At 41.8% G+C, this 25,029-nt stretch overlaps 1 long non-coding RNA gene across 1 annotated transcript; it reads left to right on the top strand.

The window, feature by feature from the left end:
• Window positions 1–2,020: 2,020 nt before the first annotated feature.
• Window positions 2,021–3,996, top strand: LOC121039081 (uncharacterized). Its single transcript, XR_005794611.1, has 2 exons — window positions 2,021–3,285; window positions 3,600–3,996. It is a non-coding gene; the product is annotated as an uncharacterized LOC121039081 (long non-coding RNA).
• The last annotated feature ends 21,033 nt before the right edge of the window (window positions 3,997–25,029 follow it).

The following is a 25,029-nucleotide window of genomic DNA, read 5'->3' as shown; positions in this document are numbered from 1 at the left end:
TGCAAGAGTCTTTTGGGGAAGAAGTGACCAAAAAGAGAGACCAGCTGAGACTGGTGTGAGTGGGTGGGCATATATTGGGTGGAGGGACAGGTATTAACATTCACCTCCAAATCCCCCAGTGTTCAAGATCCTAGCACTCTAAGCCCTTCCCTGATGTTCGCCATGAGATACCTTTTGTTATAACTGGAGCCATGAATGTTCTGAGCTTCTCCAGAACACCTGTACCTCTTGGCCACAGGATAAAAAACAAGGAAGTGAAGAAGGGAAGGGAATGGAAAAAATTCAATACTCCAATGCACATTTATCGAATACCTACTTTGTGATAGTCCTCGTTTTAGGAGCTGGATGTATAGGGATCGGTAAATCTTACATTCATGTGGGAAAAACAGACAATGAAAATATAAGTACGTGAACAGAACATTTTAGGTAGTGGTGAGTATTCTGAAGAATAGTCTTATTGGAGAGAGTAAAGGGGCAGGGTGATACTGGGATGATAAGGGAAGTCATCTTTTGGGACATGCCATTTGATCTGGGACCTCAGTAATGGAAGCAGCGAGGCATGCAATGACCTGGGTAAAAAGCCAGTCAGAAGTGACAGCAAGGATTAATGCCCAGGGATAAAGTTAGGTGATCAGGAGAACAGAGAGAAGACAAAGGCAACTTAATAATGGTATTGGAGGGACAGGCTGTGACCAGATAGGTAAGCTGGGGTCAGATCACAGAGTGGCTTGTAGGCCACAGGAAGAGTTCGGGAGCCACTGGAGTGTTTGTAAGCAGTGGAGTGACATGATGTTTACCCCGTTTCCCATTTCCATATACATAGGTACTTACATACAAACACAGGGAAGGTATGTGGCTAGGGTGGAAATTGAGTTTGGGTTGTGGAAATATTTTACATTTTTATAATTGCATGCCACTTCAGATTTGATATTTAGAAGGGCAAACAATTTCAGGGGGGTCTGCATGGTTCAGTTGAGTAGGCATCTGACCATTGATCTCAGCTCAGGTCATGATCTCATGGTTTGTGGGATCAAGCCCCACATCAGGATCTGCACTGACAGCTCAGAGCCTGCTTGGGATTCTCTTTCCCTCTCTTTCTGTGCCGCTCTCCCACTCATGCATGCACCCTCTCTCTTCCTCAAAATAAATAAATAAATTAAAAAAAAAAAAGAAGGATGAACAATGTCAGCAATGCAAAAGGAAGGGCTAGGTTGGAAAATAAGGCAAGTGTTTTCTTAAAGCCCTTTTATGAAATTAATACCCCAAATGAAACAACATCATCCACGCAGGTCATGCTGGACATTGACCTTTCAAAGCCAACTAACTCTTAAGACATTTTGAATTAACTAGAACAGAGACAGAGCAGGGAAGAGAAAGCTGGTTATCTTTCTCACTAAGTCTGCAGGACTTACCCATTAGAGAAGGCATGACTTGGTTTAAGAAACCAATAACCAGGGGCACCTGGGTGGCTCAGTCGGTTAAGCGTTCAACTTCGGCTCAGGTCATGGTCTCACAGTTTGTGGGTTTGAGCCCCATGTCAGGCTCTGTGCTGACAGCTCAGAGCCTGGAGCCTGCTTCAGATTCTATGTGTCTCTCTCTGCCCCTCCCCTGCTCATGCTCTCTGTCTCAAAAATTAAAAAAAAAATTAAAAAAACATTAAAAAATGTTAAAGAAACCAATAACCGGTAGTTTACAAGTGCGTGGTTTATCCATATTTGCACAGAATACCAGGTCTCCCTCTGAGATCCAGACGAGAACCTTCAGTTTTAGCCACTTGTTTAACCACGATGGTATCTCTTTGTTCCAGGACATTGGAACCACCCTGGAAGATCCAGTCAATGAAAGAGCTTGGACAAATAAATGTTTTGGGGTGTTGACCTATGAAGCTTCTTCAAATATTCCTTTTCTATTTGGCTTACATTTTCTTCCTTCCTTCCTTTCTTTCTTTCTTTCCTTCTTTCCTTTCAAGAATTTTAAGAACAGGAAAGGAAAATATGAGGGAAAGGGGACATAATTTTTATTATGAACTCTGTGATTATGTCTAACATGGCTAAAATTACATAATATTATTTTTGTAAAAGGATGGAGTTTTAAACACCTAGTGATTAGAGGCATTCTTCAGACTACAAGTAAACAGAGACTGCATACCCACAAAATATGTACAAAAGTGAAACAAATACCTTTTTTTTTAAACAAAGTTAACATCTGTAGAAAATTGATGGACTTGAACAGAGTAGCTACTAACAAAGAATAAATGAAAACATAAGTTACATGTAGATATGTTCTTATTCAGCTCATCATATTTATCCCCTGGTGACTTAAAGACATAATGGAAGACAAAATGTTTTAAAAGAGTAAAAAAACCAGAGGTCAAATACTAAATAAGATGGAGTATATATAAAATAGTAAGAGAAGCTACTATAATTAAGCAAACTACATAACTCTGAAAAATGTGGATACTTTCTGCCATCCTGTTTTACTTTGATAGTGTTTCCAGAGCCCTAAATCAATTAGATTTAAACATTTTATTTTTACCTCAGAGACAGTTCCTTCATTTGAATAGACATTGGGAAGTTAGCTCAGTGATTAAGAATCTAAAGAATGAAAGTATGAGAGACCGAATATTGACTCCCAAGGATATCCACTTCTAATTCCTGGATCCTGTGAATGTCACTTTATACAGCAAAAAAGGACTTTGCAGATATGATTAAATTAAGAATTTTGAGATGGGGAGGTTATCCTGGGTTATCTGGGCAGACCCTAATTTAATCACATTTTTCTCATAAGAGTGACAGAGGGATATTGACACAGAAGAGGAGAAAGCAGCGTGACCACTGAGGCAGAGAACGGTGTGAAGGGGGGCCACAAGCCAAGGAATGCCAACGGCTAGTAGAGCTGGAAGAGGCAAAGAATAGGTTTCTTCCTTGAACGTCAGGAGGAATGCGGCCTTAGTGACACCTTGGTTTTGATGTGGGGAAACAGATTTCAGACCAAGGCTTCTGACCTTCAAAAAATGTAAATGGGTATTGTTAAGACAGCCTTGGAAAACTAATATACTAACCAAGCAAGATAAGGATATAGTCACCCTTACTATTTCCTTAATACCACCTCTGTTTCCTGAATTGCGGTTTTTATCAGCCGTGCATTTACTTTCACATTTTCAAGGTTAATGATGTTTATATTCTGTTCTATCCCAGTACTAGAGGCGTTGCATGAGAATGGGGTCTGTAGCAGGTTGGGCACATTTGAACCTGGTCCTACTTAACATCAGCATATTAAGTTTGGGTAAGTAATCTCTCTATACCTGAATCCTCACCCATACTATAGAGACAGAAAAATAGCGCCCACCTCAGTGTTATTGTGGGGAATAAACAAGTCAGTGCATGTTAAGTGCTTACAAGTGTGATCAGCACATCATCATCCTCTTCATCAGCATTCAAGAAGTATTGCTATTTTTATTACTATGTTTACATTTTTGTGATTTGAATATATTTATTCTAAAAATTGAAAACCAACAAATTGCATTTACATAAGTAGGACTAAGTATTGTTCACAGCAGTGCCAAATTGTGTGTTAGTGTGAAATATCCTTATCTGCAGGCCCCATGTGATAACTTCTGGACTATCTGAAGGAAAATGTTCTTAGCATCAAGATCAAGTGGATACTGTTTTTTTTTCTTATATATACATCATCAGTTTCTCAAAATTTGTCGTATTTTACTTTACTTTGTATTGGACAATGGCTTTCTTATTATTCATTTTCTCATCTTTGATAAAAAATTATTTTTCACAATACCTCAAAATGACCCAGTATTTTAATAAGTCAAAAAATTTGATAAAAATCTACTTTCTCTTCAGCGGTATTTCTCAGCTCTAATCTGGACTACTTCTTAAAGCTGTGAAATAATGGTCCAACTGGGGTTTTATGGTAAATACTTGAACACTTTTTTTTTCTATTTGTCAGTAAAAATAAACCAAAAATAGCACATAAAGTACATTTTCCTGGAAAATTCTGTTGGTATGACAATCACATATTGGTAGTGGTTGCATGAGGCAGAGGGTCATCTTTGAAATCAGACACTCCTGAAGCCTAATCCTACCTATACCACGTCCTTTTTGTGGGAGTTGAGGCAAATGATGAACTTTTCAGAGCCCTGGTGTCCTCATCTTCGGAATGATGACAATAGTACATTGCTGATAATTCTGTACATGACAGATTAAATGACGTAATCAGTGTCGAGCTCCACCTGTTACATGGTAAACTTTTACTAAATGGGAGCTATAAGCACTCTCAACAATAGCCAAATTATGGAAAGAACCTAAATGTCCATCAACTGATGAATGGATAAAGAAATTGTGGTTTATATACACAATGGAGTACTACGTGGCAACGAGAAAGAATGAAATATGGCCCTTTGTAGCAACGTGGATGGAACTGGAGAGTGTGATGCTAAGTGAAATAAGCCATACAGAGAAAGACAGATACCATATGTTTTCATTCTTATGTGGATCCTGAGAAACTTAACAGAAACCCATGGGGGAGGGGAAGGAAAATTAAAAAAAAAAAAAGAGGTTAGAGTGGGAGAGAGCCCAAGCATAAGAGACTCTTAAAAACTGAGAGCAAACTGAGGGTTGATGGGGGGTGGGAGGGAGGGGAGGGTGGGTGATGGGTATTGAGGAGGGCACCTTTTGGGATGAGCACTGGGTGTTGTATGGAAACCAATTTGACAATAAACTTCATATATTGAAAAAAAATAAAATAAATGGGAGCTATAATCATTATTAGTCAAGAACTATAGCTAATCACCCTCTTAGCACTTCACTCATTTGAAGAAAATTATTTATTTTTAACTTATAAATTCTAGAATATAAAACAGTAATAAAAAGCATGTAAAATGTAAATGTCCAGTTTAATCATTAACAAAAAAGTGTTTCACAGATAACAAACACAGATTTTTAAAAAATGCATCGCCAGAATCCAAAAGCCCTCACTCTCCTTTCCCCTTCTACTTCTTCTCCTTCAAAAACGTTCCCTTCCCCTATACGGATAACTGCTATTTAATTTTAATTTTCACTTTTCTTAATTTATATGGCAAACACTTCCCCCTTTGTTCTTTTAGATCTACCACCTAAAGAGAGCTACCTCTAGCAAGGCTTAGATACCTTATAAGTTGCCCAAGAAAGTTTGCTACATTGATTGCATATTTATTGAGAGATATAGTGTGCAGAAACTATACAGAAACTAATAAAGTATTATACTATTTACTCTCTAGCAGCTTGCAGTGATGAAAAATAAAGCCATGCTCCCAGCTCCCAGCTTTCTTAATGCCCTTTGTTCCACTTTTCTATTGAGTCTAACAATATTTACTAGAAACAAAAGTAATGCTAGCAGTTGCCCTTGTCAGAATAGTTTTCAGGAGCGCCTGAGTGGCTCAGTTGGATGAGCGTCCGACTTCAGCTTAGGTCACAATCTCACAGTTTGTGGGTTCAAGCCCCGTGTCGGGGTCTGTGCTGATGGCTCAGAGCCTGGATCCTGCTTCCAATCTATGTCCCCCCCCCGCTTGTTTTCTCTCTCTCAAAAATAAACATTAAAAAAATTTTTTTAATTGTTTTCAAAGACAACTCTGTACCCACTCCCATAACATGAAAAAAGGGAAAATGGGAAGGGGCTTAATAATTATTGAGTACCTGCTACATGCCTAGCGATGTGCTAAAGATTTTCCACTGTACTTATTAATTGTTACACAATCTAATATGATAGATATTATTAATTCTATTTGAGTTGTAAGGAAGTTGAGGCAACAGCTAAGAGTCAGGACAATATAATGTTAAAAATGGAAAATGAAGAGACTTCCATGTCACTTCATCAGGAAAATATAATATGTAAATGCACCTAATAATAGAGTCTCAAACTGCATGAAATAAAATCTGATAAAATTGAAAAAAAGATTAGACAACTCAATAACCAAGGTTGGAGATTTCAAAACCTTATTCTCAATAATTGATAGAAGTACTAGACAAGAGGCACCTGGGTGGCTCAGTTGGTTAAACATCCGACTCTGGCTCAGGTAAAGATCTCGTTGGGGTGCCTGGGTGGCCCAGTTGGTTAGGCAACCGACTTCAGCTCAGGTCATGATCTCACGGTTCGTGGGTTTGAGCCCTGCGTCGGGCTCTGTGCTGACAGCTCAGAGCCTGGAGCCTGTTTCAGATTCTGTGTCTCACCCTGTCTCTGCCCCTCCCCTGCTCATGCTCTGTGTCTCTCTGTCTCTCAATAATAAATAAACATTTTTAAAAAAATTAAAAAAAAAAAAGATCTCATTGTTTTGTGAGTTCGAGCCCTGCATTGGGCTTTCTGCAGTCAGCGCAGAGGCTGCTTTGGGCTGTCCCCCTCTCTGCCCTTCCTCCACTCATGCTCTCTCTCTCTCTCTATATGTATATGTATGTATATACATACATATATATCAAAAATGAATAAACATTAAAAAAAAGAAATACTAGACAAAAAATTATCAAGAATATGGAAGACTTGACAACACTATCAACCAACTCAACCCAACTTACATATGAAGACATTCTGCCCAACAACTGCACAATGTACATTCTTTCAAGCACACATGGTTAGATCAGGATCATCCATATGCTGGAACCTAAAACAAGTCTCAATACTTTTGAAAGGGTTAAGGTCATACAAAGTATGCTCTCCAACAGAACTAGAAATCAATAACAAAGAGAAATCTGGAAAATTCCCAAATATTGGGAAATTTAAAAATGCAATTCGAAAATTAGAAAATAGTTTAATTGAATGAAAGTAAAATATAACACATCAAAATTTAAGAAGCTACTAATTTAGCTAATGTAGTGTTTTGAGGGGAATTTAAATACATATATTAGGGGGTACCTGGGTGGCGCAGTCGGTTAAGCGTCCGACTTCAGCCAGGTCACGATCTCGCGGTCCGGGAGTTCGAGCCCCGCGTCGGGCTCTGGGCTGATGGCTCAGAGCCTGGAGCCTGTTTCCGATTCTGTGTCTCCCTCTCTCTCTGCTCCTCCCCCATTCATGCTCTGTCTCTCTCTGTCCCAAAAATAAATAAACGTTGAAAAAAAATACATATATTAGAAAAGAAGAAAGGCTTCAAATCAATAACCTAAGCTTTCACTTTAAGAAATTAGGAAAAGTGAGCAAAACCCCAAATAAATAGAAAAATGTAAGTAATAAATATTAGAGTAGAAGTCCATGAATAAAAAAAATACAAGGACAATAGAGAGAAGCAATGGAAACAATTTATTTTTATTTTTTTAATGTTTATCTTTATTTTTGAGACAGAGAGAGACAGAGCATGAGCGGGGGAGAGGCAGAGAGAGAGACACGCACAGAATCCGAAGCAGGCTCCAGGCTCCGGGCTGTCAGCACAGCCTGACGCGGGGCTCGAATTCGTCAACTGGGAGATCATGACCTGAGCTGAAGTCGGATGCTGAACAAACTGAGCCACTTAGATGCCCCTGGAAACAATTTTTTTTTAATGATCAGGAAAGTTGACAAACATTTATGGAGACTGATGAAGGCAAAAAGAAGACGCAAATTACCAAAATCGGGATGAAATGGAGGATGTCACTACTAACCCTCCGGAAACTGAGAAGGGTTATAAGGGAATATTGTGAATAACTGTATGCCAATAACTTAGACAGCTTAGATGAGATAAACAAATTCCTAGAAAGTCACAAATTTCCAAAATTGACTCAGGAAGAAATAGAAAATTGGAACAGATCTATAACAAATAAAAAAATGAAATTAGTAATTAATAATCTTCCCGCACAGGCAAGCCCAGGCCAGAGAGTTTCACTGGTGAATTCTATCTAGTATGTACAGAAATAATAGCAGTTTTTCACAAAATCTTTCAGAAAGTAGAGGAAGGAATACTCCCGGTTCATTTTACGAGTATTACCAGTATTACCCTGATACCAAAGTCAAAGACATCAAAAGAAAACTGCAGACCAATAATAACCTCCATGAGCACAAATGTAATCATCATTATTAACACTATTTTAGCATACTGAATCCAGTAATATATACAATTAAGATAAAGTAGGATTTAGCCTAAGAATGCATAGTTGGGGTTAAGATCTGAAAATAAACCTAAAATACAAACAGCCCCTGATCATCTCAACGGATACAGAAAAAGCATCTGACAAAACATGACATCCATTCATGATTAAAAGCTCTTAAACTAAGAACCTAATTTTTTCAATCTGTGGATGTGGTGATGCTTGCTATATCTCTTAATTTACTATAATCATATAATTGTGTATTTACAGTAGGTAATTTTTTAAGTTTCTTTCTTTATTTAAGTAATCTCTGCACCCAATGTGGGGCTCAAACTCACAACCCCGAGATCAATAGTAGCACACTCCTCCGACTGAGCCAGCCAGGCGCCCCAACAGTAGGTAAATTTTATTACATGTAAATCATACCTCAGTATAGCTATTGTAAAAAATGAAAAAGTTCTAACATGTTTAATTCTTATCAGTAGAAACCACTATAGGCAAGAAGAGTATCTTTATTATGTTGTCTTTGGAACATAACTCATCAAGATTCTCAATCAATTTTTAGTAATTCATTCAATGAACTTTAAAAAGTTAACCATGTTCCATGGACTATACAATCTATAGCCTGGCACTCAAGTTGCTACATGTTCTTGCCACAATTTATTCTGTTTTATCCACTCTGTTTCCACCGAAGCAGCTTTTGGTATCCACTTTTTCATGTCTGTGCCTTTGCTCATGCTGTGCCCTTCATCCACGAGGTGGTACTTTTGACACTTATAGCTTTGTTCCTACACCAGGGTAGTTTGAAAGAGGGAAACTCATCATGTAAACAGGCCATTTTTTACTTGAGTAGTCACAAGCCAAAGAGTCCCTTTACTAGATGTAATTGGACAAGGGTAACTCACATTCATAGAATAAGTCTTTTCCTTTTCCTCAGCAAAAGTTGAATATGAAGGATCTCATGTTACAGAATTTTTTCCAAAATGTGAGTTCCTTGGGCTAAATTTAGGGCTTCATTCATTAACTCTTCAACCAGCATGTATTGAGAGTCTGCTCTGTGCCAAACACTCTTCTTGGAGTTATTGGAGATACAGCAGTATACAAAACAAAGTTCCTGCCCTCATGGGGTTTACACTGTGGTTGAGGAAGAAAAGAAATAAACAAATAACTGCTGATTTTTAGTAGGTAAGGGCTTTGCGAAACCCTGAAAAGCGGGAAAGGGGGGAATTGGGAACAGTGGAGATGGCAGTTACCATTGTATGTGGAGTGGATGGCCAAAGCTTTTCTAACAAGATGACATTAAGCACATCAGAAAGAAATGAGGGAGGGAATCATGCAGCTAACCTGAGAAAGCAACCAAGGCAGAGAGAAAGCAGAATATACAGATGGTTTTAGGCAGGAGCATTCTTGGTATATTAATATGTGAGCAAGAAGGGCAAGCATGTGGGAGTAGCACAGTGTGGAAGGGGTATGTGGCAGAGATAAGTTTGGAGAAGTAGACGTGATCTGGCTTGTAGAGCATGAAGGGACTTGCAGGGCATTTTAAGGTCTTTTGGTTTTACTCTGAGTGAAATAGAAGCTACTGAAGGATCTTGAGCAAAGAAATGACAGTCTGACTTCGGTTGGAAAGGGATTACTCTAGTTGCTGTGTTGAGATTGACTATAGTAAGGCAGAGGCAGAAGCTGGGAGACCAGTTAAGACACATATTAATAATCCAGGCAAGAGGTGAGAATGGCTTAAATCAGGGTTAGCAATGGAGGAGATGAGAAGTGGCCGTATTTTGTGTATATTTCTAAGGAAGAGCTAACAAGATTAGCTGATGATTAGATACAAGGTGTGAGAGAATGAGAAGAGCTAAAGATGATTATTAATTTTATTCACTTAACTGAAGTTTATGTAGTACTAATTATATGTCAGGGGCTGTTCCAAGATCTTGGCAAATATTGACTCATTTAATCTTTGCAAGAGCCCTAGGAGATAGCTACTATTTTTGTTCTCACTTCCTGCCTTCAAGGTTTGGCTCTGAGAAGCTGGAAGGATGAAGCTGTCGTTTACTGAGAGAGGGAAGACCATGTGAAGAGCAGGTTCAAACTGATGTGTTAAGGTTGATGAGACCAAAACAACTGTGTGAAGGCGTCAAGCAGGTGGTTGGTCACACAAGTCTGGAGTTAAGGAGAGTGGTCCTCTGTGTAAAGATACTTTAAATGGTGCAATTAGAGGAAATCTCTAAGGGAGTATAGATTTGGAAGAGAAGAGGACCAAGGATCATGCTAGGGGCCATCCAGTATTTAAGAATGGGGACACAAAGACGAACTATCAAAGAAGACAGAAAAATGGCCAAGGGGCTTGGCATGCTGGAAGCCAAGTGAAGGAAGTGTTGGAAGGAGGAGGGAGCAAGCAACTGCGTTGAATAGCAGATTGGTCAAGGAAGAGAGAACGGATAATTTATTTTTTGGTTACCTGGAGAAGAACTGTTTTGAGAAGTGGAAGTTTGAATGCAACAGGTTCAAGATAAAGCTAGAGGAGGAGAATAAGAAATGATAAATAAAGAGAACTTTTCCTAGGTGTTTTCTGTAAAGAGTAATAGAGAAATACAGCAGCAGTCATGGAAGAGTATGGGGTCGAGAGTGGGACTTGTGTTTCATTTGTTTTGCTTTGTTTTAAATATGGGAGAAATAGCAGCATATTTGTATGCTGGGGGGAAATGGACCAGTAGAAAAGGAAAAAAAAAAATATTGCTACAGGAAAGAAGAGATGAAGGGATGTTAATGAGCTGATAAAAGAAGATGGTAACATACAGGGCTTGGACTTAGACGCACAGACAGTTCACCCTCAGCAAATGGAGAACAGACAGGGAGATCTCTACCCCCATATATATGTGAGAGATGTGGTTGGCTGTCTGTGGAAGTTCTGATTGCTTCTGTTTTTGCAGTGACTGGAAAAAAGGTCATGGGCTGAAAGAAGCTCGGAAGAAGTATTGGACTTTTAAGGAGAGCAAAGGTGTGAAATGAACTTCTAAGGAAATGAGGACTATTATCCAAAACAGCCAACAGTCCTTCCATCATTACAATTTCATTATTTGTGTTTAGAAAAGTTTGGTCTCGGGGCGCCTGGGTGGCGCAGTCGGTTAAGCGTCCGACTTCAGCCAGGTCACGATCTCGCGGTCCGTGAGTTCGAGCCCCGCGTCGGGCTCTGGGCTGATGGCTCAGAGCCTGGAGCCTGTTTCCGATTCTGTGTCTCCCTCTCTCTCTGCCCCTCCCCCGTTCATGCTCTGTCTCTCTCTATCCCAAAAATAAATAAACGTTGGGAAAAAAAAAAAGAAAAAAGAAAAGTTTGGTCTTCAAGAGGCCCCTATTAAAATGCAAATACTTAGAAGCCCCGGTGCTTTTCAGTTGGTCTTCTCGGATAATGCATTTGTTTTTATTTTTTAATTTTTTAAATATTTATTTATTTTTGAGGGAGAGAGAGACAGAGTGCAAGCAGGGGAGGGGCAAGAGAGAGGGAGACACAGAATCAGAAGCAGGCTCCAGGCTCTGAGCCATCGTCAGCACAGAGCCTGACACGGGGCTTGAACTCACAAATGGTGGGATCATGACCTGAGCTGAAGTCAGAGGCTTAACTGGCTGAGCCTCCCAGGCACCCCTTGGATAATGCATTTGTGTCAGAACCTGAGTTTTCAGATGGCTGAGAGTAAGATTCCTCAGGTCATGATGTGTGTACTCTATTTTTCTGGAAAGTCTAAATTTCACTTCAGTTTCCTTTTTTTCCCCCAAAGAAGCAAATTGTGACATGTAGAACTGAGTGTAATTCATTTGAAAAACTTTTCAAGATTTAATATAATTAAATCCACATATTAGAAAAATAATTCATCAAACCACTTGTCCGCTTTTTTTTTTCCCCTATAGAAGTAAGACATAAGTCCAGGCCCTTGGCAAGAGTTAAGGAGGTGGGGTGAGGAAAGACACTCATTCTTAGAAAGGGGCTTCCTACAGGAGATAAGGAGTTGTTCTAGACTAATAATTAGTTACAATCATGGCGTTCTTCTTGGTGTCTAGCATCTCTAAGTAATTAATTAATACCCCCTTTCAAATTAATAACTAATGAGCAGGAACATACTTACTTGTTCTCTCCTCTACTATTATGACCAATGAATTTCTGTAGAATTTTCTTTTTTAAAAATGCATTGCAGGGGTGCCTGGTTGGCTCAGTTAGTTAAGCGTCTGACTCCGGCTCAGGTTATGATCTCATGTTTGTGAGTTCAAGCCCCGCCTGCATCAGGCTCTCTGCTGTCAGCACAGAGCCTACTTGGATCCTTGGATACTCTGTCCCCCTCTCTCTCTGCCCCACCCCTGTTTGTGCTCTCTCTCTCTCTCTCAAATAAATAAACATTAAAAAAAAAATCTCAGAAAAAAAAAATGCATTGCATCATCCTAAGGGTGGCAAGGGAATGGTACACATAAGGTACATGGGCCTCTAAGCTTGAGTTAGAGTCCCAGTTCTATCACATCCCACTTTGTAATACTGGGCAAGTGTCTGATCCTCACTAAAACAATTCATTCTTTATAAATCATGGGGGACTGACGAAGGTTGTTGTCAAATTAAATAAAGCAATGCCCCATAGTACATGTGCAGCACAGTGTCTTGCTCATTCAAAGACTGATTATTATTTGCATGCTGCTAGACACTTAGGTGGTATCTTCCCTTGTACCCGGAGAAACATCCAGAGCTTTCTTTCTGAGGATTCCTGTTTATGCTCAGCCCAAAGATCCAAATACCCCTAATGAGAGGGAACTGAATGGCCAAGAGTTGGAAGAGTGTTGGAGATTGGAGGAGAGTGGAGAATGTACGTTCTTTCTATCTTTTCTTCTTAGAAACAGTTTATTTAAAAAAACCTTTTTTAATGTTTATTTATTTTTGACACAGAGAGAGAGACAAAATGCGAGTGGGGGAGGAGAAGAGAGAGAGAGAGAGAGAGAGAGAGAGAGAGAGAGAGAGAATCTGAAGCAGGCTCCAGGCCCTGAGCTGTTAGCACAGAGCTTGATGTGGGGCTCAAATTCATGAACCGGGAGGTCATAACCTGAGCCAAAGTTGGATGCTTAACCAACTGAGCCACCCAGGTGCCCCTGGAAACATCTTTATTTTAAGTTATTTTTGTTCATTCGTTTTCAGGGATGGATTTGGGACTAGCCCTCACCTTTTATGAAAATTGGGATATAACTGACATATAACATTATGGTAATAAAGATTTGATATATGCATATATTGTAAAATGATCATCACAATAAGTCTCCTTAACATCCATTACCACACACAGTTACAAAAATGTTTTTCTTATGATGAGGACTTGTAGTATCTACTCTTTTAGCAACCTTCAAATATACAGTACAGTAATATTAATGCTGTACATTACATTCCCAGAACTTATTTATTTTAAAATTGGAAATTCATACCTTTTGACCACATTCACTTATTTCACCCACCTCCAACCCCCATCTCAGGCAACCACCAAGCTGTTTTCTGTATCTGTGAGCTCGGAGTTTTTGCTTTCATTTTGTTTTGTTTTGTTTATGGTTCTGCACGTAATTAAGATCATATGGTATTTATCTTTCTCTGTCTGATGTATTTCACTTAGCTTGATGCCATAACATCTATCCTGGTCACAAATGGCAGGATTTCTTTCCTTTTTATGACTGAATAGTATTCCACTGTATATATTTATGCCACAGGTTTTAAATCCATTCATCTGTTGATGGATACTTGTTTCCATGTGTTGGCTATTGTAAATAATGCTGAAATCAACATGGGGCTGCGGGTATCTTTTCCAGTTAGTATTTTCATTTCCTTTAGATAAATACCCAGAAGTAGAATTACAGGATCATATGGTAGTTCTACTTTTAATTTTTTGTAGAAATATCCTTTCCAGGCTATGTTTTTAATTATCTCCTTGGTAATGTAAAAATGTCAGGGACTGCTATACATTTTGCTCTTTTCTAGCTTCCTAACACTCTGGGAATCCTTAGAAAACAGCTGAGGAGAACATCTTCATTTTATCATAATATTTAAGAAGTTCCAGAAGGGTGAGGACCGTATGTCTAACTGAACTCAGTGGGGTTACTTCATAACTCATTAAATGAAGGATAGTAATCTAACCAAAATGTATGAATTTCTTGAGCACTTGGGTTTTAGAGCACTGCAACCGTGAGCTTCATCTCATACTGGCTTGGGCCTGGGAAGTGAGTGGGTGTACTGGCTGCTGGGCTTGAAACTGGATTTAACGATATCCTCCAACACTGCATCCTTTGCTGATATAGCTGTTTGAATATTACAGCTGTTTTGCTGTTGTGTGTATTTTCTTCTATGTTTAAATGACAAGAGCAAGAAGAATTCTTGGAGCCACCTATGGAGCCCCTGTGGGCAGAGTATCCACAAGGTAGGATGCTTCAGGAGCAAGAGAGACAAAGTTCTGTTGTCTGTTGTCTTCTGAGACTTCTGTGTATCACTCAGCCCAGATTCCAGACACTCTGGCCTAGGGAAAAGGTTAGGGCTCCAGAACAGCCCCACCAAAGGCCCAGCCGATAACAGGAATTGTTATCCATTAACTTGACCAGGTGGAAAGAAGTCAGCCTATGCTTGACCCACTGGTTTACAGGCCACAACTATGGGGCCATATGTCTTTTGCAACCAGCTACAGGGCGGGCTGACTCCCATGCTTGTCATCTGGCCTTTTTTCTGTCTTGGCAGGTGACTGTTTACTCTTCTTTCCATAACTCCAGAAGCTGGGCTAGGGCTCTTGGTACAACTTGCAGGTTATGGTGTGCAAGGGTTTTTAGTGTCTTTATTTAGCCATGGACACTCTTCTCCCAACAAAATCTCACACCAATGTCCAAGATTTAAATACTTCCAGTTAATTCTGGAAGTATTTGGCATGAAGTGGGAAGTAGATGATCCAAAGCTGGCCATCTCCACCCTTCCCAAATCTATCATACACAAACACACACACACACACACACACACACACACACACAGTCCTTGAGGCACCTCTTTAGAATTCCTAGGAATCTAAGCAAAGACAGTTTGATAGTCTTATCCTTCCTTTTTACAGATGATAAAACAGATCTAAATCTGCCCTGTCCAATATGGTAGTCACTAGTCATGTGTCCAGGGAGCATTTGGAATAGCTAGTCTGAACTGAAATGTGCTTCAAGTACAAAATAAACACAGCATTCCAAACACATCGTAGTAAAAAAAAAAAGAATTTAAAATATCTCACTAATACATTTTTATTGATGACAGGTTGAAATGATAATATTTTAGATAGTCTAGTTTCAATAAAATGTATCATTAAAGTGAATCCCACCTGTTTCATTTTACCTTTTTAAACACAACATTAAAAAATTCGAAATTGCACAGGTGGTTCACATTCCGGGCTCATGTTATAATTCTATTGGACAGCACTGGTCTAGATTATTCTGCTAAATGCATTGTTCAAGGCCACCCGATCAGTGGAGGCAGGTCAGCACTCAGGGCTCAGTGTTGCCTTTGTTCCACCCTCCTCCCATTACTCATGTACATGGACACATAACTGACAGATAACACCTTAAAATGCCATCCCTGGGCAGTTTCATTTAATGTGATGGGAGAAGAGGAAAGAACTTGCAGGTGAAGGTGATGGTAAGTGTGGGGTAGTATTAGGCCCATGGATGGCCTCCCCAATCATATATGTTTGTTTGGCATCTAGGGGGGACATTTACCTAGAGAAGGAGAATTGGCTTAGAAGTAGAAAAACCAAAGTCTTAGACCCTTTGCTGATTACTCTCTCTCCTTGAACACATCTCCAACTTTCGGGTCTCCTGTTCCTTATCTGTAAGGTAAACCACTCCTTTGGCAGTTTCTTGACTGAGCAGGGGCTTCTGAAGTCCTGGCCAGGCTCCAGGTGGGTGAGGGTGTAAACTGGGGCTCAGGGAAGGTGCCCCTTGGAGTGCCCAGGGCCCTCTTTCATATGTAAATTATGTGATTTACCACTTGTGCATTCATGATATTCTTCCCTGCTAGTGAATACTTTTTGATGAGGTGTTCCTGCATCCACTTGTTTTCTTTGTTCGTATTCCACTCCTAAAAACTTCAACAAAGAGAAGTTGGATTGGATAGGGGAGATTACTTCAAAGACATCTCCAAGTCACTTCCTTCTGTCCTTGACCTTAAGAGCAATAGAAGATAAGCTATGTGTTCTCACCTCTATTCCAGTAAAGGAAGAGGAAGAGGGAAAGGGATAGGTGAAGGGGTGGGACAATGAAAGGAGAGAAGAAGGTGAAGAATCAAAAGGACATGAGTTTTAGAAATCAGTATCTAATGGGATGATTGCTCTTCTATCTGGACTCCTTGGCCTGTAAACTCCTGGAAACCAGGGACTATGTCATATTTTCTTTGGAGTGGGCTTATCCTATGCAGTACCCAAGCACACTGCTCTGCAATGGACAATGAACCTGAAGCGATCTCTTCATTTGTTTCCTTGGGTTATTTATAGCCCCTCCTTTTCTGGCTGGCACATTCCTAACAGGCATGATAATGAAGGTGAATGAAACACATAGGCACAGAAAGTAAGAGAAGTCAAATTAAACAACAAATATTAAAATTTTACCCTCCTTCAGAGGTCCTATGAAGCAGAAAACACCCAGACATTGTTTTAAGTCAGGGAGTTTCCAGCTTTGCAACTGAACTCCCTGGCAGAGGGCCAGGCCTGCCATCAGTGCGTGGGAGAGAGTGGCATTCTCAGGGCTGTGTTGGAAGTTCCAAGTTTATGAGGCATTTATGTCAGGATTTAGTGGTTACCTATGGGTTCAGGGTTTAATTTTTTTCTCTAAAATACACTTCAGCTCTGAATTGCAGCAGGTGCTAAGATGCTCTTTGTGCTCTGTTTTCTTCTTTTTTTTAAATTTTTTTTCCCAACGTTTATTTATTTTTGGGACCGAGAGAGACAGAGCATGAACGGGGGAGGGGCAGAGAGAGAGGGAGACACAGAATCGGAAACAGGCTTCAGGCTCTGAGCCATCAGCCCAGAGCCCGACGCGGGGCTCGAACTCACGGACCGCGAGATCGTGACCTGGCTGAAGTCGGACGCTTAACCGACTGCGCCACCCAGGCGCCCCATGTTTTCTTCTTAATGCAGCTCTAATTTTTGTCTTGGATTAAATGATGAGGTTACCAGCTTCCGTCAGATCCCACCCATACCTGAGAGCCCCCGCGGCGGGAAGAGTAGTGTTAGGGGGGAGTGGCTCTGAGAAACTGTCCTGAGACACTGGCTCACAGCGCCCTATTGTCCTCTTCTTCGTGTGGGTGTTGTAGAAGGGACAAGGCACTGATGCAACTTTGAAGGGCAGCTTGAACTCCAACTTGTCTGCCCACACCGGAACGTTAACAGTTGAGGTTAGCTTTGCCAGGAACCAAAGAACATTTAATTAAAATAGATGAAAGAAAGAAAGAAGAAAGAAAGAAAGAAAGAAAGAAAGAAAGAAAGAAAGAGAAAGAAAGAAAGAAAGAAAGAAAGAAAGAAAGAGAAGGAAGGGAAGGGAAAGGAAAGGAAAGGAAAGGAAAGGAAGAGAGAGAGGGTGAGGGAGAAGGCAAAGCTAGGATATTTAGTTAAAATATCAGATTTCTGGAAGGTTAGAAAAGATAAAACTGAAGCAATTGATACAGTGGGGGTGGGGAGAGGGATCCAGTCGTTAATCCTTCAGGCTGTTATCCTGCTGATGCTGGTGTCCAATACGTGCCTCACAGGAAACAGAACACAAAACTGAGCTCTACCAAAGCTAATAGCCGACTATCTAGTATTGTGCATCAGGCAGGATTCGTTCCTCAAGGGTCGACTGAGACCCTCTCAGCCAACGTCTATAATTAGTCTCCCTTGATAGGCTCGAGGTACATGGATAAAGCACTCCTTTGGCAGTTTCTTGACTGAGTAGGGGCTTCTGAAGTCCTGGCCAGGCTCCAGGTGAATGTGGTGGTAAACTGGGGCTCAGGGAAGATGCTTTGTAGGTTGAGCACAGTCTATTCAGATGGTGCTGGTCAAAATGTCATGGCCTAAAAAGCCCACATAATTGTTTCCTTATTGGGGCCTTTGGAAGACTTTTATGCTTCTCCTCACCAGGCCTATGGGCCTTAGCGTTTTGCTCAAAGAGCCTTGAAACTTGGTCTTCACAGTTCCATTCATGCTCAGGGATTGTAATAGCGAAAGGAAGCCCTCTCTCTCTGCATGCCCTAGCTTGTCTTCTGAGAACAGTACATAAGAGGTCAGTCTTTGAGCTACAAAGAAAAGCCAAGGTCTCCAAGTCTAGGGGAACTGCAGGGTCACCATGTGTCAGTCTGCTAGGGTTACCACAACAAACTACCGTAGGCCGGGGAACTTAACAGAAATTTAGTGTCTCACAGCTCTGAAGGCTGGAAGTCCAAGATCAAGGTGTCAACACAGTTGGTTTCTTCTGAGGCCTTTCTCCTTGGCCTACAGATGCCTGTCTTCTCCCTGTGTCTCACGTGGTCTTCCTTCTGCAGGTGTGTGTGTCCTAATCATCTCTTCTTATAAGAAGACCAGTCATATTGGATTAGGGCCCAACTTCTGACCTCATTTTAACTTAATTTTCTCTTTAAAGGTCCTATCACCAAGTACAGTCACATTCTGTGATCCTAAGGGTTAGGACTTCCACACACAAATGGAGGGGGACACAATTCAGCTTATAATACCACTTCTCTGACGTTTGGGAAGGCTGAGAACCTCAAGACAATTCCCTTTTCACGGTGACATACCACATTTGGATAACTCAACATCATTCCATCTCCATTTCTTACCAAAATGCCCCAAAGTTGCTGGTCGTCCTGAGCACTTTAGGCCAGCCTTCTCAGGATCTAATTTCTCTGTGATGTTGGGGATGTTTCCTGGATCATTCCCCTTGAGGACTGCAACATTGCCAAGCTCATGCTGATATGCTCCCTCTCCCACAAGTCCTTCCCTAGGAGCCCTTCCCAACTCAGCCCAGGCAGACAGTGAGGCCCAGCTAAGGAGGGTTGTGGTCTTGCGTAAGGAGCCGGGTATACACACACCCCAACCTCCTAGGGGTGGCATTAAAAAAAGATAGCCTCCTTCTCATCAGTTTGTACTTCCTGTGGCATTTATAAGCAGGCCTTCTCTGTGTGAAGCAAATTCCAGAAATGGATTTTCAGAATTTGTTTTGCCACTACTCAAAAGTAATTCCCTGGCATTGCAGGCTAGGAAAGAAGACAGGATTACTGAGCCCAGAGATGATCTCGTCTAACCCCTCTGTTTCTTTCGAAGAGCAATTTAAAATCACTTCTCTCCCTGAACCAGAAACAACTGTCTCCTTTGCAATTCAACTCTATTTTCTCTGATCACAGTGCTGAGCTTATTACACAAAAACAGCCTTTGCGAATCCTCCCTCCCCCAAAGATGATCATTCTTGGGTGGTCCTTCTTGGGTGGGTCCCTGGGCATTGAAACCCCACGCCATGCTTCCTTCTCGGCTGAGCGTGCCCGGGGAGAGTCTGCCTCACGAAGCTCTGCTCCAGCTCATCAAGAGATAAGATCAGAAACACCGTGGAGGGGCCGAGTTTTAACAAGGCAGAAAATACAAGCTATTTCAAACATCAGGCCTACTGTGCAAAAAACAAACCCCTGCAGCACACCCAGGTTCGGGGGCCTTCTCCTGGAGCGGTTTCTCCCCTCATAAAGATTAGTATCATGGGGTGAAGAAAGAGTCATGTCACTCCCAGCAGGGTTTCCAGTCAGAAAGGCTTCACTTTCAATTACCCAAGAGCAGCTGTCGACCGCTGCTTATGTAACGGGCTCTGTGCCTCCTTCTTGGGAGGAGGATGTGGAACCATTTGGTGTTTGCTGAATAATGAGTCATGGTCAGATTTAGGGAGTAGAAACAGTGAATTTCTCCCCTGCATTGCTTCATCCGGAACTTCTAGTAAAGAATGATAAGCACTGAGTCAGTGCCCGGGGGTGCCTGCCCTGGGAAGGGAAAGCACCACAGAAAGTTCTGAAATGCAGGCCCCCAGAGGGCTCACGTGTCGAGCTGCTGAAGGGAACTTTAGGGACATTTGAAGCTTAGCTGGGCAGTCTGTGAGGAGAGTCACTGTTTATTTAGGCCTGTGGCTGGCCTGACAGGGGTTTTCCTATCTTGGGCAGTTGCAGCCTTTTTCCAGGCCCCAGTCGGGATCCAGGAGCGTCGAGGTGAAGACAGGAGCTGCAGAACGAATAGAGCTTTCTCCAAACCTTATTTTAATTCTCAGAAATGAAACGAGTCTGATATGTTGGGGGGGGGTGCCTTTTTATATCAACTGAGAAGTTAAAAGGTTCGGTTTCGGCCAGACATAAAAAATTAAGCTATTCTACATTTCATCATGTTCTGAGTTAAGCAAACAAACAGAATCTGAAGAAAACGAAATTAAGCCCTGTGCGAAAATGAACCAGAAATTATTTGTCCCTCTTCTAAGAAATGCAGTCAAACTTTACAGACTTTTTACATCAGCAGACAATTTCTTATAACCTTCTTCTCCATCCCCTGTGATGCTTTTCAAAATGAATGGCAAGAAGTACAGCCACCTCTGGGTGCCTCAGTGGTTCAGTTGGTTAAGTGTCCGACTTCAGCTCAGGTCATGATCTTGGGGTTTGTGAGTTTGAGCCCTGCACTGGGCTCTGTGCTGACAGTTCGGAGCCTGGAGTCTGCTTTGGATTCTGTGTGTTCCTCTCTCTGCCCCTACTCCACTTGCATTCTGTCTGTCTCTCTTTCTCTCAAAAATAAACATAAAAACTTAAAAAAAAAAGAAGTCATAGCCGCTCATTGGCCCTCTTTAGCAAATCACAACCCAAATCTTCGTGCACATGCGGGTGTCTCTCATGCAGCTGGTGGTTCTACCTGATGTTGTAAAGGATGCTGCAAGAATTTCAGGGTGTCTTGCTTAAAGAACAATGTAGGGAACATTTTCCTCAGTGCACAAAGCTCAGGAGGCTGAGAGCTCTGCCTCGGAGAAGCAGCATCTAAAGGTCAAGGTCAAACTGCCTGGGTTTGAATCCCAACTCTGCTACCAACTGCCAGCCGTGTGACTTTGACATACAATTAGCTTCTCTTCTTGGTTCCTTCATCTGTAAAATGGAGGCACTGAGAGTGTCTACCTCATAGGGTGGTTGTGAGGTCTGAGGTAAAACATATAAAGCATCCTGAACGTTTTTTTAAACCTTCATTAGTGATAACGATAGTAATTTAAAAGTATCATTACCATGACTCTCATTATTTAATGTTAGCATACTCTTCGTCTCCAGGGATTTCTACCCCAAAATATGTTAGTGAGTTAGACTAGCAGGAGCAGTTCTGATGGTCAAGCAGATAATGGCCCTTTTACAACTAGTGGAGATTTCCTTTAGCATTTCCATCCATAAAATGGGGGGGAATATAGGTTTATAGTGAAGATTCAATAGAATGAAGTATATAAAGTTGTTTGGCTTGGAAAGTACAATAAATGGTAGCTATTTGGGTTTTTATTATATTATCTAGCCCATAAACCCGAATCTCTGCTCAAATAAGTTCCAGGTTTCTTTATCCCATATAGCAAAATGAAGTTCCAACCCCCAGATCACAGACACCCCTTTTAGAGTATTCCTACATTTATTTAGGACATAAAATTTCCAAAGGGAGGTGAGTTCATAGAATTCTAACTTAATGCAAAGGTCAGAAGGGGCCTACTCTGGAGTTTGGTTGAGAAAAGAAAGGATAAAAGAGAAAGCAGATCTTTAGATTCTTTAAGAAGGGCTCTTTTGGCCTCAGTTATATTGATTGATTTCCTGGCTTGATTTACTCCATAGTATCTTGTTCGGCTCAGCTGACCACAGGAAGCAGATGACGCACCACCTCTGGGACTGGCTCCGAGTGCTGTAGGATGAGGAGGCAGCCACACAGCTGACATCATCCTCCTCCTCATCGCCCCACATAGCAGCCACATTTAGGGAGCACTCACTATATGTGTCAGATACAGTCAAAGGCCATTTACCTCAATTTTACAATTAAGATGGCCATGTTGGCTAAATATTGTTTTCTCTATCCTAAGGACGAGAAAACAGTATGGTTCAGAGGCATGCAACCTGCCCATGATCCCACAACTGGGGTTCAGATCTAGGGTTCTGATCTTGGAAGTATCATGTCTACCAGGTTATTACTACTCAGCCAATACTGCTGAGGGTTAACCCCTCTCCATGTGGTGTATAAGTCATCTGCCTTCCTATCCCTGCTGAGTAGCCATCAGGTGACCTGCTGTCCAGGAAAGCTCACAGGCAGTCTGTATTTGAAGGGAAACTGCAGCCATTTCCAACGGACTGGAAGAGGCCTTTGTCATCCTTGGGCTCTTGGTGTAACCGAGACAAACTTGAGAGAGACAATTCAGTTCCACGGAAGAATGAAATTCCCCACGGCACTTCCAAGTTATTCTGTGGAGTCAGCAGTAAGGGATGGGGGGTGCTCCCTCCCCATCCATCCTTTGGTGTGGTGGCCTCACACGAGAATGACCCCAGCCCCCGTGTCTTAATGCAGCTATCAGAGCCCTTTGAGAAGGGCAGAGCTGATGGCTTGGACAAGTTTCTTTTCTTGAAACAACTCTAATTTGTCCAGTTTTGTGGCTTTTTTATGTGGAACAACATTAGCTCATCCAAGCTTGTGGTTTATTTGAAAATGAAATTCCGGTAAATCTTTCGCACCATCTGGCAGTGCGGTGATTGGCCGCCAGTTAGGAACAAGCCACTGAGCACACAAGAAAACAAAGCAAAGAAAACCCACCCCAAACAGAGAGGCTCTCTGTAATCTCTGTGCCCAAGCAACCCCACAGGGCTCTCTGAGGACGGGGCTGCCCCCATGAGCGGAGCTGTAACCTGTCACTCTCAGGGTAGGACCTGATTTCTCTCAATAGCTGAGGCCCAGTGGAAGTTCTTAGCTTAAGCTTTAGCCAGGGTCTTAAATGCTTTCTATAGAAACAGATTAGAAGGGGCCCTCTGAGGGCAAATACAGAGGATCTAGAAACCAACATCAGTGATCAGGAGAAAAGGGAACTTGAAACATTGGCGGTTGACTCTTTGGAGTGTGGAAAAATGATGAGGTCTGGGTCCCTGAGGGACCTTAATGTTATTCTTACTTATGTGCCTACCACACCCACCAATCCTGCCCCAGTCTTCATTATACATACATCAGATGCTTCCCCAGTGCTGACTATGTGCCTCGCACTGCCCTAGGCACAGTGGACAGAACGAAGAAACAGGCAGAGATCGCCCTGTCTTTTAAATCTTATATTCTGGTAGGATAGATTAGAAAATATATCATTTAAAATAATCATTTCAAGTACAGTAAGTGCTATGAACGGAGAAACAATGGGCTGAGAAGGAGAAACAATGTGGAGGTTGGGCAGATCAGTTTTTAGTGGGACTGCTCAAGAGAGGCCCTCTGGGCAGGAGACATTTAAGCTGAGACCTCACAATGAGGTGTTGTTGGCCATACAAGATGTAGAAAAGCCTAGGGCTTGAAGGAAGTGAAGGGCCAGCCCAACTAGACCGCAACAGAGAAGGAGGGAGCCATGAGATAAGGATGGACAGGCAGGTGAGGGCCACATCCATAAGGCTGAGAGAAGCCATTTCCCCCTTTTACCCAGCAAACAGGCATGATCTAATTTACATGGACAGAAGAGCACTTTTGTCACTCTGGGGAAAATAGACTGTAGGAGGTCAAGAGTGGAAGTAGAAAAACCAGTTAGGAAGTTACTTCGCTTGTCCAACAGGAGATGATGGTGGCCTGAGCCAAAGGGATGACAGTGGAAAGGGAGAGAAGAAAGAGATTTGAGGTAGAACCAATAGAATTTGCCAATAGATTTGATGTGGGGTAAGAGGGAGAGATCCTCCTAGGATCTTCTAGTTTGTGCTTCTAAGTCCTTCAGATTCACCAACTGGGTGGATAGTGACACCCTTTACTGAGGTGAGGAAGCTTGGAGATGGGAGCAAAATATCTTGCGGGGGAAAAATCAAGAAATCTGTTTTAACCATGTTAAATTTGAGATATCTGATTTATTTAAGCAGGCATATCAGGTAGATACTCTAGAGCTCAGTGGATAAAAAATATAAATTAAGATGTCATTAGCATGAAGCTGGTATTTGAACCCATGAGAATTCATGAGCTGACCTAGTAGATGGAAGTAGAAAATTGTTCCAGAAAGGAAGGTTTGGGGATTTCTCATGCCCTGGGCTGCATGGGCCCTTGGCCTGGAGTATTCAAGGAAGCTCTAAGTCACATCAGGAGGGGCCTCATGCATGTGTGTGTGGAGACCCCAACCCACTTGAGCACAACCCCCAGTCTCCACCACCTGCCTCCGCACATAACACTCATTGTCCACTAGTCAGGGATGAGTCTGGGGAAGAGACCCCCATGCAGGTCTTAAAAATGAACTTGAACTGTTTGGACACGAATTCCATGGCCCTGGGTAGGCATGTCTTCTCAGACTTGTTGACTCTCACTCACCTGGGTCAGCATAAGAGCAGGGACTTCTAAAGCATGGAATATAGGGCAGGTTCTCCAGCAAAGGGTGGTAATGTTATATTTATCAGGGTAATTACGACCATTTCTCCAGGCAGCTGATAGGTAGATCTGGGAACAGAGCCTATGTAACTCACTCTGCCAACCCCCAGACTACTCCTACAGTTTCTCTTACACAGACCTGCGTCTTGCCCCTTATTGACCTTATCACACTGGGTATGGGCACCTTTCTAAAGTTGCCAAAACTTACACTGGTGGGGAGAATGAGAAAGCTAAGGTGAAGGTTTAGGTGAAAGAGAAGCAATCTACCTACAGAGGCTAACCCCAGCTGGCCTAGTCATGGGCCCGATGCATAGGGTCCAGTGGGCTTTTAATGGGTTAGAATGTTAAGTGTGGTTCACATAAGTGCCAGTGGG

The sequence above is a fragment of the Herpailurus yagouaroundi genome, unplaced genomic scaffold (genome assembly GCF_014898765.1).
Source record: "Herpailurus yagouaroundi ecotype Mexico unplaced genomic scaffold, PumYag 166, whole genome shotgun sequence".
Lineage (NCBI taxonomy): Eukaryota > Metazoa > Chordata > Mammalia > Carnivora > Felidae > Herpailurus > Herpailurus yagouaroundi.
This window is presented reverse-complemented; position numbering and strand designations above follow the sequence as displayed.